Here is an 11,526-nt window from a genome sequence, read left to right as displayed (position 1 = left end):
AGTGAGGATACAGTTGAATGGATGTCCCTTTTCTCCCCACCCTCAGCTTATTGCTACTGAAATCCTTCATTCTGGTTACTAAAACTTCTCATCTTTGTTATGTGCAGGCACCTCTCTTCACAATTTCCTGCCTCGAGCACAAAAACACATACTGCTTAAGGAAGATGCCTCCTAAAGTTCTGAAGATTGTTTGAACTCAGGCTATCACAGATTTTATTGCCTTTAATTTAGAAGATTATAGTTTAACTTTTTTAACAATCATTCTCTACTCAACAAGGAAGATTGAAGTTAAATAAGAAAATGAGTAACTGCCATCAAATGTGATAAAAAAAATGATAAAGTGGTGATTACAAGTTACAGCTGCTTGTGTTATTTACAATTTTTCTAGTCTAAAGTGCTCCTACCATGCCCTCCTCTACTGCTTGGAGCAATTCCTCTGTATATTCTTGGCTTCTGGAATTCACTAAGGCAGAGAGGGAGGAAAGGGATCCATCCCATCATCAACAAAATTTCCTACACAACCTGTTCATCAGAGCAGCATGCCTCTTATAATTGTGACTATGTTTTAAATTTTGTCTGACAGTTTTTCACCATCATGAGATCCTCACCTTTATAAAGATTCATGGCAGAAGAGACCGTGAAGGAGGCAATTAAGATACACCACTTTCAAGGAAAGATTCAGTCTGGATTCTGAATTCGTGGGCACCAGGTTGAGCATGCTCTAGAAAAACAAACCTGACTGTGGAATTTTCATCAGCCTAATTTTGCTCAATGTTTTAAAAGACATTATTGTATTTCTGGGCTGTTGGAACACTCTTTGCAAGAAATTAAAGATGGAGATTAGCAAAGTGGCAGCTGTTGAAAATACTTTGTATCCTTTCTGTAGAAAAGATATATACCATGAGATTTCATCTGAATATTTTTCTTCGCTCATTCATAGTTCCTTACTGTGGTTGTCTTTATTATATCTGTATGAGAAATGTCTAGAGCCTTATTCAAGACTACACAGACACAGCACAACTGTAAAGCTACCTCTCTGTGTTGATATGTAGCTTAAACACTGACTATATTTAGGAGCGACATCTGGAAATCATGCTCTTAGCCAGATTTTACATAAATAATACTTCAGTGAAGTGATACTGATGTAGTGGTGGTCTGATGATTTTAACTGCAACTTCAACTAGGGTGTTAATATAAGTAAGAATGAACTTTGTTCTTTATCTGCTAAGAGTAAAATTGTATTGGTGTTTTATCTGAGCAATGTCTAAGAGGTTCTTGATCTTCTCATAATGCAATTTAATGTTCGCTGACTGCTAATGATTTACTTGCCTTGCTGGACTGTGTTCTGCACCTGCTTTTTATTATACAACTAAGAGCTGGAAAGTGTTCTATTGATTGCAAGGCACAGGGTGGTACGCTTCCAGAGTCAAACTTAGTGTAAGGCTTGTCTCTGTGTTTTTATTTTATGCTTGTTAAATGACTTGTTAATAATATTATTCAAACATTTTAAAGTAATTTTTAAAAAAAGCAATAACACCACTGTGTTATTTGATTTTGCTAAGTATAGCTGTGGATTTGTGTAAGAGTGGTGTAACATTCTGGTGAATTTGAAACCTTAGAAGAGATCTCTGGCAGAGCAAAGTAAATAAGAAACTGAGATAATGAGATACATAGAAGTCAATAGAAACCAGGACTCCTGCAACACAGGCTTTTTGAAGATATTGTCAGAGATTTAAAATGATCTGATGCTGAAGTTAAATATCTACTACTGCTTAACTTGCAGCCATGCAACCTTGGGCTCTAGTCTGGGAACATCACAAAAAACCGAGTGACCTCGGGGAATCTGAAGATGATTTCAAAGGGAAAAAACAGATTATTGCGGTATTTCTTCTCTGAGAATAAGAGACTTCTCCAGGAATGAAGTAAAGTAGGATATAAGGAATCTTTTACACTTTCTCTCTTACATAGTGACTAGGTGTGAGCAAACTGTAAAAGCAAGAAGTATTTCATTTCAGTGATCTGTATTGCACTGAGATGAGGAATAATTACAGTATGAATAGACATATTTGAACTTTTTAGAGGATAAGAACATCTTGGAAAACATCCACTGAGGATGCATTAGAGCAGACTGCAGTGAAGGCTAGGTGACACAATGTACTGTGACCCTTCTACCAAAATCACTACAGAACTAGGTAGAAATAATTTGCTTACATTTCCGACATGCATTTCCAGTGCAATGCAGTCTTATTTAAATATGCAGAATAAGGAGTTAAGGAGTCACAGTAGATAAGGAGCTGTTTGAAAACACAGAAAGAAGTATGCTATGCCTATGGAAGCATTAGAGTTGCATTTCTTGTTTGGGGGCTGGAGCTTAGCCTGAGGCAAAATTCCTGCTGGAGAGCTCCCTGCAGAACTGGACTGGCCTCATAAGGATATTTTTGGCAAAAGAAAGAATGTCAGTCAAAATGCTGCTTTACCAAGGCAAAAGATAGAAAATCCTGCCTGGAGTTCTGACTGCTGCTTTGCTGGAGTGCTCAGAGTTCCATGGTCTTTATCTCCAAAACCTCTGTAAAGCTGAGACAATGTATGAGGCTATTTGAAAATATGAAAATCTGGGTTCCTGGGACTTCAGCCCATGACTTCAGCCAGGAGGCTCAGTATTTCTACCTAACTAACCTGGTGTGTACATAACTTGGAGGATTCCCACTTCTTATTCTGTTTTCCCACCATCTACCATTTTTATTTCACTGTTTATTCTGACTGAAGACAGAATAGTGTATTTCACAGTATATTTCTGAATGATATAATCTGCAAAAACTTAGACTTCCCTTTCCTAACAACTACACTATCATGACACCCTAAAGTAATCTATTCTAGAGAAACCTTGGCCCCTGAGATCGAATGATACAGACGGAGTTTCAACCACTCTGCTTAAGACTAGTCCTTGAAGTGCAGAGGGACTTGGACCACACTGTCAACAGCTCTCCCGTGCCCTAAGGTGCAGTTTTCAATATATGCAGTTTCAGGCCAAACTTCGTGAAATTATGTGAAGCTGTTTTCCTCTTCTCTAAGAGTATCTGTGGCACAGATAGATGCCAAAAAGGAATGAAATCTACTGGTATCATGCTGAAAATGCAGTTTCTTCACAATTTTACAAGGTTTCTCCCTGAAAGACATTTTCCAGACCCTGCCTAGATTTTATGTCAGTAGAAGCTTAGTAGTTTGCTTCAGAAGAGAAACTGAAATCGAACTAAGAAGTGCAGTGGCCCAGGATGTCCCAGTAAACGAGAGAACTCTTTAGCCATGCAATCATACCTGAAGAGACTGCCTCTGCACCATTGATATTCCCACAATGAATTTACTTTAGTATGAACCTCATGTGTTTCCCACTTCACCACACATTTTTCAATACAGTTTTTTTCATATGACACAGAACTACTTATTTCCAAATATTAAACCCTTTCCTCAGGAATGTTTAATCCTGAGGACTGGACTTCTCATGAAATGGTTAATCTGATTTCTCATCATCCATAATCTTTTAAAGAGCTGATTGCTATTCACTCATTTAGCTTTCAATGAGAAGTAAGAATTATCTTCTGTTTGAACAGGCTGAAAAATGATCACACTGCAACTGCAAGGACTAGTCAGTATCTAAAACTACCACTTATTTCGCCCACCCTTTCTGCTGTATATACCTGCATAAGCAATGATGGAAGCCATTGGAAGAAGAAGGGGTACCTCCCCTGGCAATCACAGTTCTCAGCTCCATTCAGGAGTGGGTATCACTGAAGTGGTGTCCAGTGAGTGTGATGAATGTGCTACATGTGTCACTCATTTTGGTGTTCATTTTTGAGTAGGGGAACTGCAAAAAGATCCCTGAAATAAAGTAGCAGAGATTCTGTTTCATTGTGGTGATCCGGTTGTTTTGAAGCTGAGATGAGAAGTGTAGGCACACATTCAGCTATCTCCAAATATGGTATTTTCATTTTGGAGTAGCAAATGAACACAGGCATAAAGCTGCTGAGGTGGCCTTTCTCTGTAGGACAAAGTGATCACTGCACTGATTACTAGCAGTTATCACTGTTAACACAGTATCACAGTATGTTTGGGATTGGAAGGGACCTCAAAAGATCATCTAGTCCAATCCCCCTGCTGGAGCAGGAACACCTAGGTGAGGTCGCACAGGAACATGTCCAGGCAGGTTTTGAATGTCTCCAGAGAAGGAGACTCCACAACCCCCCTGGGCAGCCTGTTCCAGTGCTCTGTCACCCTTACTGAGAAGAAATTTTTTCTCAAATTTAGGTGGAACCTCTTGCGTTCCAGCTTGATACCATTACCCCTTGTCCTCTCATTGTTTGCCACCGAGAAGAGCCTGGCTCCATCCTCATGGCACTCACCCTTTATATATTTATAAATTAATAAACATTAATGGAGTAGTTAAAGGAGTAGTTAAGATTTGCACTCACATTTAAGACAGATTTATCAACTGAAACTTGTAATACAAATTCAGGTAATAGGATGGATCCAGAATTACTACCTAGAAATAGAATAAATAACTGGTATCCATAATAGATGTTTTTGAAGTGGCATTTCTCATGGAGGGACAGGGAGCAAAATGCTACATCAGAAAGGGGTTAGAAGTTCAGTTCTTGTCCTATCTTTACCAGAAAAACCATGACTCTTTATTTTTTTTTTTTTTTTGAGTGTCCAGCATCCCTGCCTACTCCTTAAAAGTACAGACAGGAATTCACATTCCCCCTAAAGACATTTTTTTCTTTTAAGGATAAGAAAACAAAAAATGCAACCAGCTTTTCTTAAGTTTTTTGATTGGTGTTTTGTTGTTGTTGTTTTTTTTGTTTTTGTTTTTTAAACCAACAAAAAAAAATTCAAAACCAACAGAATACTACAAATTTGTTCCTATCAGGGAAGGTTAGTTATAAGCAAATTATGACAGATGGAAAGAACAGAAAATATAGCTTTATTACGCAAAAAGGCTGAATCACAGGGCAATGCAATCATGGCTTTTCACACAGAGTAAACAGCAGAAGCAATAAAGCTCATCTGTGAGAACAAATATCCGAACAATGAAAACGAGCATGCTCCAAAGGCGTGGAGAGGTGTGAGCAGATACTGAGTAAACACTGGTACAAAAACGTGATAGCTAAGTCACTTCTTAGGGAAGCTTTGGTGCAAAGATGTTACCATCTCAGCCAGATTAGTCTTGTTAGTGTGTCTTTCAAAGGAAGAGCTAAGAAAGAGATTCAGAATAAAAAGCTGATCAAAAGAATCATGGGATTGTGAGTAGAATGATTACTTAAATTCTGCACATCCCTGCAGCTTTTGTAAACCTGCTCAAGGAATGGCTTTGTAGCAGTCCTGTTTCTGTTTTAATGTTTTCTACCTACTGGAAAATATAAGTGAAATAAAAAAAAATTGCTGAATCTTGAGGAACACTTAACTGTTCATATTGAAAAGAGGCAACACTTTTCCAGAGAAAATAAATAGGAAGTGACTTAAACAATTGAGAGTCCAGACAGTCACCAGAAGGAAGCTGAAGAAATGGTAAATGTGGATCAATAAGAAAAGTAAGCGGTCAAAGAGTAAAGATGGATGACAATGAATCCAGAAAGTGTAACACAGATTTTTATCAATAACTTCAACAGAACTGACAGCCAGAATTGCTCTGCTCACACTGAACTCATTACAGCGCAGAATTATCTCATGAACTTCATACATTATTATTACTAATCAAATATAAGGGGACTTCCACACTTTCTACAAACAGAAAAAAATCTTAATATCACATCAGTGGTTTGGTGATTTTCTCATGATCTGTTTTTCTTCCCTCATCAGCACAAGCAGCACATTGGATGTGAAGTTAGCAAGGAAACGGAAACATTGATGAGAAAATAATGTAGCTTTTCTATCCAAAGAACAAGTTACACTTAGCTAAGAGCAAGAGAAAAGGATTATTGACTACATATGATTTAATCTAAGGCCAAAAAAGAAATGTCAAAGAGAATCTTCAGGCTTCACGGGACACTAACTGGCAACAAGTGCGGCAGGCCAAATGAGAAAAAAAAAGGCATAAAGAAGGTCAATTGCACCTCCTTGTGGTCGTAAAAAATAAGTGATCAGTTTGACAACTATTTTTTTCCTAAATTGTGACAATGAAGGTAATTCTGTTTGAATATACTCCAGAAATTACACAAGGAAAAATGCCCCAAATACATCTCTTCAGGGATTTATTTGTGTTCTGTTGCTGTGTACAGGATCCTGAAGCAGATTACTGCAAAAATGGGATTAAATGAGGCCTATAATTTATTGCCTATTTGTATGACAGTTGGGCTACAGAAGGTATGTTTTTTTCATCAATATGAATGCATCAAACCCACCAATCAAATGTTGTCACCTGTTACTCAATATTATGACCCAAAGGCTGACCACACCTCTACTCTGCCTGCTATGCCCCTATTTCAAGGACATCATGTCAGGTTTGTTTGTTTGTTTGTTTACTTTCCCTTTTATTTTTTCTCCTTTCAAACGTTTTCTTATAGTAGACCACATGCTAGGCAGCATTTCCACTATGTTGACAGCCACAGGGGCCTGTGATTGTTTACCATTTAATAGTAAATTTGGGTTGCATATGCATCCACAGGATCTTCAAGGGTTGAAAACGAATTCTGCCTTGCTCTCCCTTAGAGACTATATTCCCTACAGTCATGCATCTGTTACTGTTTCACCTTTCAAGTGGTGGACAAAACAAAGATGCAGGAAGAGGTCTCCAGAAAGCTTGTTCCTTTCAATGGCATGCAGAACTTCAGCAAAATTCAGCAAACCAAGTATATGTTTCCCTTTTAGTTGAAAATGACTTTGTGAAGCTAAATATCAAAGATCTGTAAATTTATCAGAAAAAAAAGGATGAAAAACCCCAACAAACTCAACCTTCAAAGGACCACCCCATCCTCCACTTCCCCTCCTGCCCCACCAAAAAAAAAAAAGAAAAAGAGATCTGAGGCTCAGCTTTTATTTATTGTGGGGTTGGGAGCAGCTAGGAAGATGACAGCAACTTTATCTGTGTGTTTCTATTCTCTGTTTCCTTATCCCACTCAAGACTGTACCAAGTGTTTTGGTCTTAGACTCTTCTTTAAGAGGATTATCTCCATTGACCAATCTGATAGCCTTCTATGATGTCATGACTACACAGATGAAGGGAGGGCAGTGGATTTTGTCTACCTTGACTTCAGCAAGGCTTTTGATGCTGTGTCCCATGACATCCTCATAGGCAAGCTCAGGAAGTGGATGAGTCCATAGTGAGATGGATTGAGAACTGGCTGAATGATTGAGTTCAGACAGTTGTGATGAATGGTGCAGTGTCTGGTTGGCGGCCTGTAGCTAGTGGTGTTCCCCAGGTGTCAATAGTGGGTCCAGTCTTATTCAGCTTATTCATCAAGGACCTTGATGAAGAGACTGAGTGCAATCTCAGCAAGTTTGCTGATACCAAACTGGGAGGAGTGGTTTATACACCAGAAGGCTGTGTGTCATTCAGTGGCATCTGGACAGACTGGAGATTTGGGTAGAGAACAACCTAATGAAGTTCAACAAGGGCAAGTATAGGTCCTACTCCTAGGGAGGAATAACCCCACATACCACCAGAGGTTAGGGGCTGACCTGCCAGAAAGTAGCTTTGCAGAAAAGGACCTGTGAGCTCTGAGGGACAACAGGGCTACCATGAGCCACCCATGTGCCCTTGTGGCTAAGAAGGCCAATGGTATCATGAGATCCATTAGGAAGAGTGGAACCAGCAGGTCAAGAGAGGTTATCCTCCCCCTCTACTCTGCCCTGGTGAGGCTGCATCTGGAGTACTGTGTCCACTTCTGGGTTCCACAGTTCAAGAAAGACAGGAATTACTGGAGAGAGTCCAGTGGAGGGCTAGAAAGATGATGAGGGGTCTGGAGCATCTTTCTTATGAGGAAAGACTGACAGAGCTGGATCTGTTCAGCCTGGAGAAGAGAAGGCTGAGAGGGGATCTTATCAATGCTTATAAATATCTCAAGGGTGGGTGTCAAGAGCATAGGACAAGACTCTTTTCAGTGGTGTCCAGTCACAGAATCATAGAATCACAGAATGTTAGGGATTGGAAGGGACCTTGAAAGATCATCTAGTCCAATCCCCCCACCAGAGCAGAAAGGGGGTGGGGGGGGAGAAGGGGGAGTCCATTGGTAGGATGAGCGGCAATAAGCATAGACTGAAACAGGAGATTCTGTCTGAATGCGAGGAGAAACTTCTTTACCTTGAGGATGACAGAGCACTGGAAGAAGCTGCCCAGAGAGGTTTTGGAGTCTCCTCTGAAGACATTCAAAATCCACCTGGATGCGTCCCTGTACAATCTGCTCTAGGTGAACCTGCTTTGGCAGTTTACTTGGAGTAGATGATCTCTACTGGTCCCTTCCAACCCCAGCCATTCTGTAATTCTGTTATTCTGTGATTTGAGATCACGTGTGTACACAAATATAGAAATATTTTAAAATCTGTAATGTATCCGTAATAATCTCTAATACTCTTGATCTGACTAATCTCCTTATTGTCTTTCAGCAGTACAGATATAAGATAGGTGAAATCTCTACTTCTACCAGAATTCATTATTATTTTCTGAAATTAATTTCTGCATTTATGGAAACTTTATTGTGTGAAAGTCAGTTTCATGGGCTGAGAAACAAATAGGAATTCAAAAAGCAGTCCAGACAGATTATTGTTCTTTCATTATTGTTAAGTATTGTTATTTGGAAAAGTAACTAAAAATGCTGAAATATATTCTACATTTCAGAATATTCTTCCTGTGTTTCTAAACCATCATCTTATCTATAATACCGTAAAATATATCCAGAAGGATTTTTTCAATAGAGTGAATAATATAGCTCCATTTTCATAATATGCTTGCACAGTATCTATATTGTCTTCAGTCTGGAATGCTTACTTATCTGTCATTCCTCATTCCCTGATCAGAAAATCTAGGAAAAGTTTAATTTCCACCAACAGTATCCATTGAGAGCATGGCACAGCACTGCTTGCTTAGCATAGAAGGTGGACAAAGGGTTGAGCTTCCCTGAATTATCAACCAGTTTATGTGTCTGAAGTAGGAATGAAATGACCTAGTGTTAAGAAACCTTAAAATAATGTTTGATGCTTGTAGCCACAGCTTCATTATCAAATCAGAGCCAGAGGATGTCAGCTTTTGCCATTGAGGACAATTGGATACAGAGAATGACTTGTTCTGTGGAGGGCAGAATATAACTCCCTGAAGGTAGATGTTCATACTCTTTCGTACCCATTGGCTGTTATTATCCCAAAAGCTTGCCAGAGCACTGGTCATAGACTTTGACAGTAATTATTTATGTACACTGATGCAACTTTGTTCAGACCTTCTTACAGCTGCCCAGAACTTCCATGCAATAGTCATCAGGCTTGTAAGAAGCTGTGATGAAGACAGAGCCTCTCGCATCTTGCCTGGGCATGAAATTCAGCTTGCAATGACCCTGACACTGTTCCCAGAAGGGTCATGGTAGGGTTTGATATTCCAGTAGGCCTGGAATAGCTTTTACCCTAGCAATCAAGAGGGGAGCTTTCACCAGGAACACTGTGACATCTAGAAATGTCTTAATTCAGGCTCTTTATTTTGCCAAATTACTGCCTTGCTTTGTGAGCTCTTTTGTTTACACTTGGAAAATGTATACATTAAGGAATCAAACAAATATGTTAAAACCACTGCATTCAGAGTTCATCACATGAAATTTTTGGAAGAAAGTGGATGTCATTTCACATTTTTAATATATAATTTTAAATCCACCAGTAAAAAGCCAGTAGGATAAAATTAATAACTTTGTGCGTTTTATGAAAATCTTCAACATGAAAAAAAAAAACCCAAACCAAAAAGTTTTATACAGTCACATTCTTTCATACTTTTTACAGTATAATTGGATTTTAAAATAATTCATTTTAGTGCTTTTATTCTACAAAAGGAGATGTGTCCCAGTACAACAAATATAGAATAAAAAACTGAAATTAGCTAAATAAAAGTAAATTAAAATAGAAGCAACTTAACTTAATAAAAATTATTGAAACTGGGACTAGATTCCATGTGCAACAATCCCACTGTAAAAGGTTTCCTGGAGGAGAAGCCAATTATTTTAGCTTTTACATTAAAGAAAACTTATGCCATTGGGAAGGCAACCTGTGCACTTCAGAAAGCAAAGGAAGCAAGGGTATCTGGGAGATACACTTAGATAAATGTATCTGGGATTACGAACCCTAGAAAGTTATCCAGATTATGTTTTTGGAACCTTTATAATCTGGATTCTTATTTATGTTAGGCTCTGAATTAAAACAATGACTGTGTCTTTGCATCTACTGATTATTTCACTGATAAAAAATTATGCACCATACAAACTGTTGCTTGGGATTTGCTCAATCTGCATTTCACAGGGCTATTCAGAGACCTTATCAATGCACACTCTCAAGAGTTTCGTCTGATATTCTTACTCAGCACTGTCAATTCCATTGTGACCATAATTTTCAATGAAATTTCCTGACTGAATAATCTTTTCTGACAGCCTGGTATTTGTAAAACTTTGTTATCACCAGAGAATGTTAAGGCACTTTAACTATATCATCAAAACAGAGAAAGCTTACAAACTTGAACTTTTAAAAGTTTATTAAAATAGAAGATCAAAGTTTCCAGTAAAAATTATTTGCAGTATTTTTTTGTTGTTGTTTAAATTTTTGGGGAGGTCTGTCTCAGGTGTTTTCAATAGCTGCACCTGACAATATGGGATTTATTTGCATTTGGTGGAATTTCAATTGCGATCAGAAAATTGCAGAATAACTTCAGTTTGAGAGTACCTCTGGAAGCAGAGCCCACAGGAGAGCTCACAGTGGTAGACAGGCCCTGTTTGGCTGAGTTCAGAACAACTCCAAGGATGAATATTACACAGTTTCTTCAGGGGCCTGATTACCGATCTGTGTGAAATTTTGTCCTGAAATCCAGCTGGATTTTCCTGTCTTCCCATCCTCTTGCTGTGCACCTCTGGCTCCATTTTCTCAATGACGTCCCATCAGACGGCTGAATGTAGCAGGAGGATCTCTCCCTAACCTTATCTTAGTCTCTCCTCATGGGTCAGGTGCTCCAATTTTTAGCTACCTCAGTGGCCTTGCTCTGGGGTGAGTTGTAACTCATTCAAGAAAAGCACAGATAAATGGGTAGACATGAGGACAGAAGTCAGAGGTTCCAACCAGCCATGCTTATACTGCTGTGACAGGGAACTGCTACAGCCATGAAAGGCTCAACTCACCACCTTAGAATGTCGTAGCTTGGTTGCTGTGTAATTATTTATTAGTGTTTATGATTAGCCAGGATGAGGTTGCTGGCCTTTTGCCATTGGAAGTGGAAAAGTGACGGCACTGGGTTATAAGAAGTAAACCTTACTAGAAATGCCTCTCATTCCAAAAATTGATTTATTCTGTGTGCAA

This window comes from Streptopelia decaocto (assembly GCF_964273445.1).
Source record: "Streptopelia decaocto genome assembly, chromosome: Z".
NCBI lineage: Eukaryota > Metazoa > Chordata > Aves > Columbiformes > Columbidae > Streptopelia > Streptopelia decaocto.
This window is presented reverse-complemented; position numbering follows the sequence as displayed.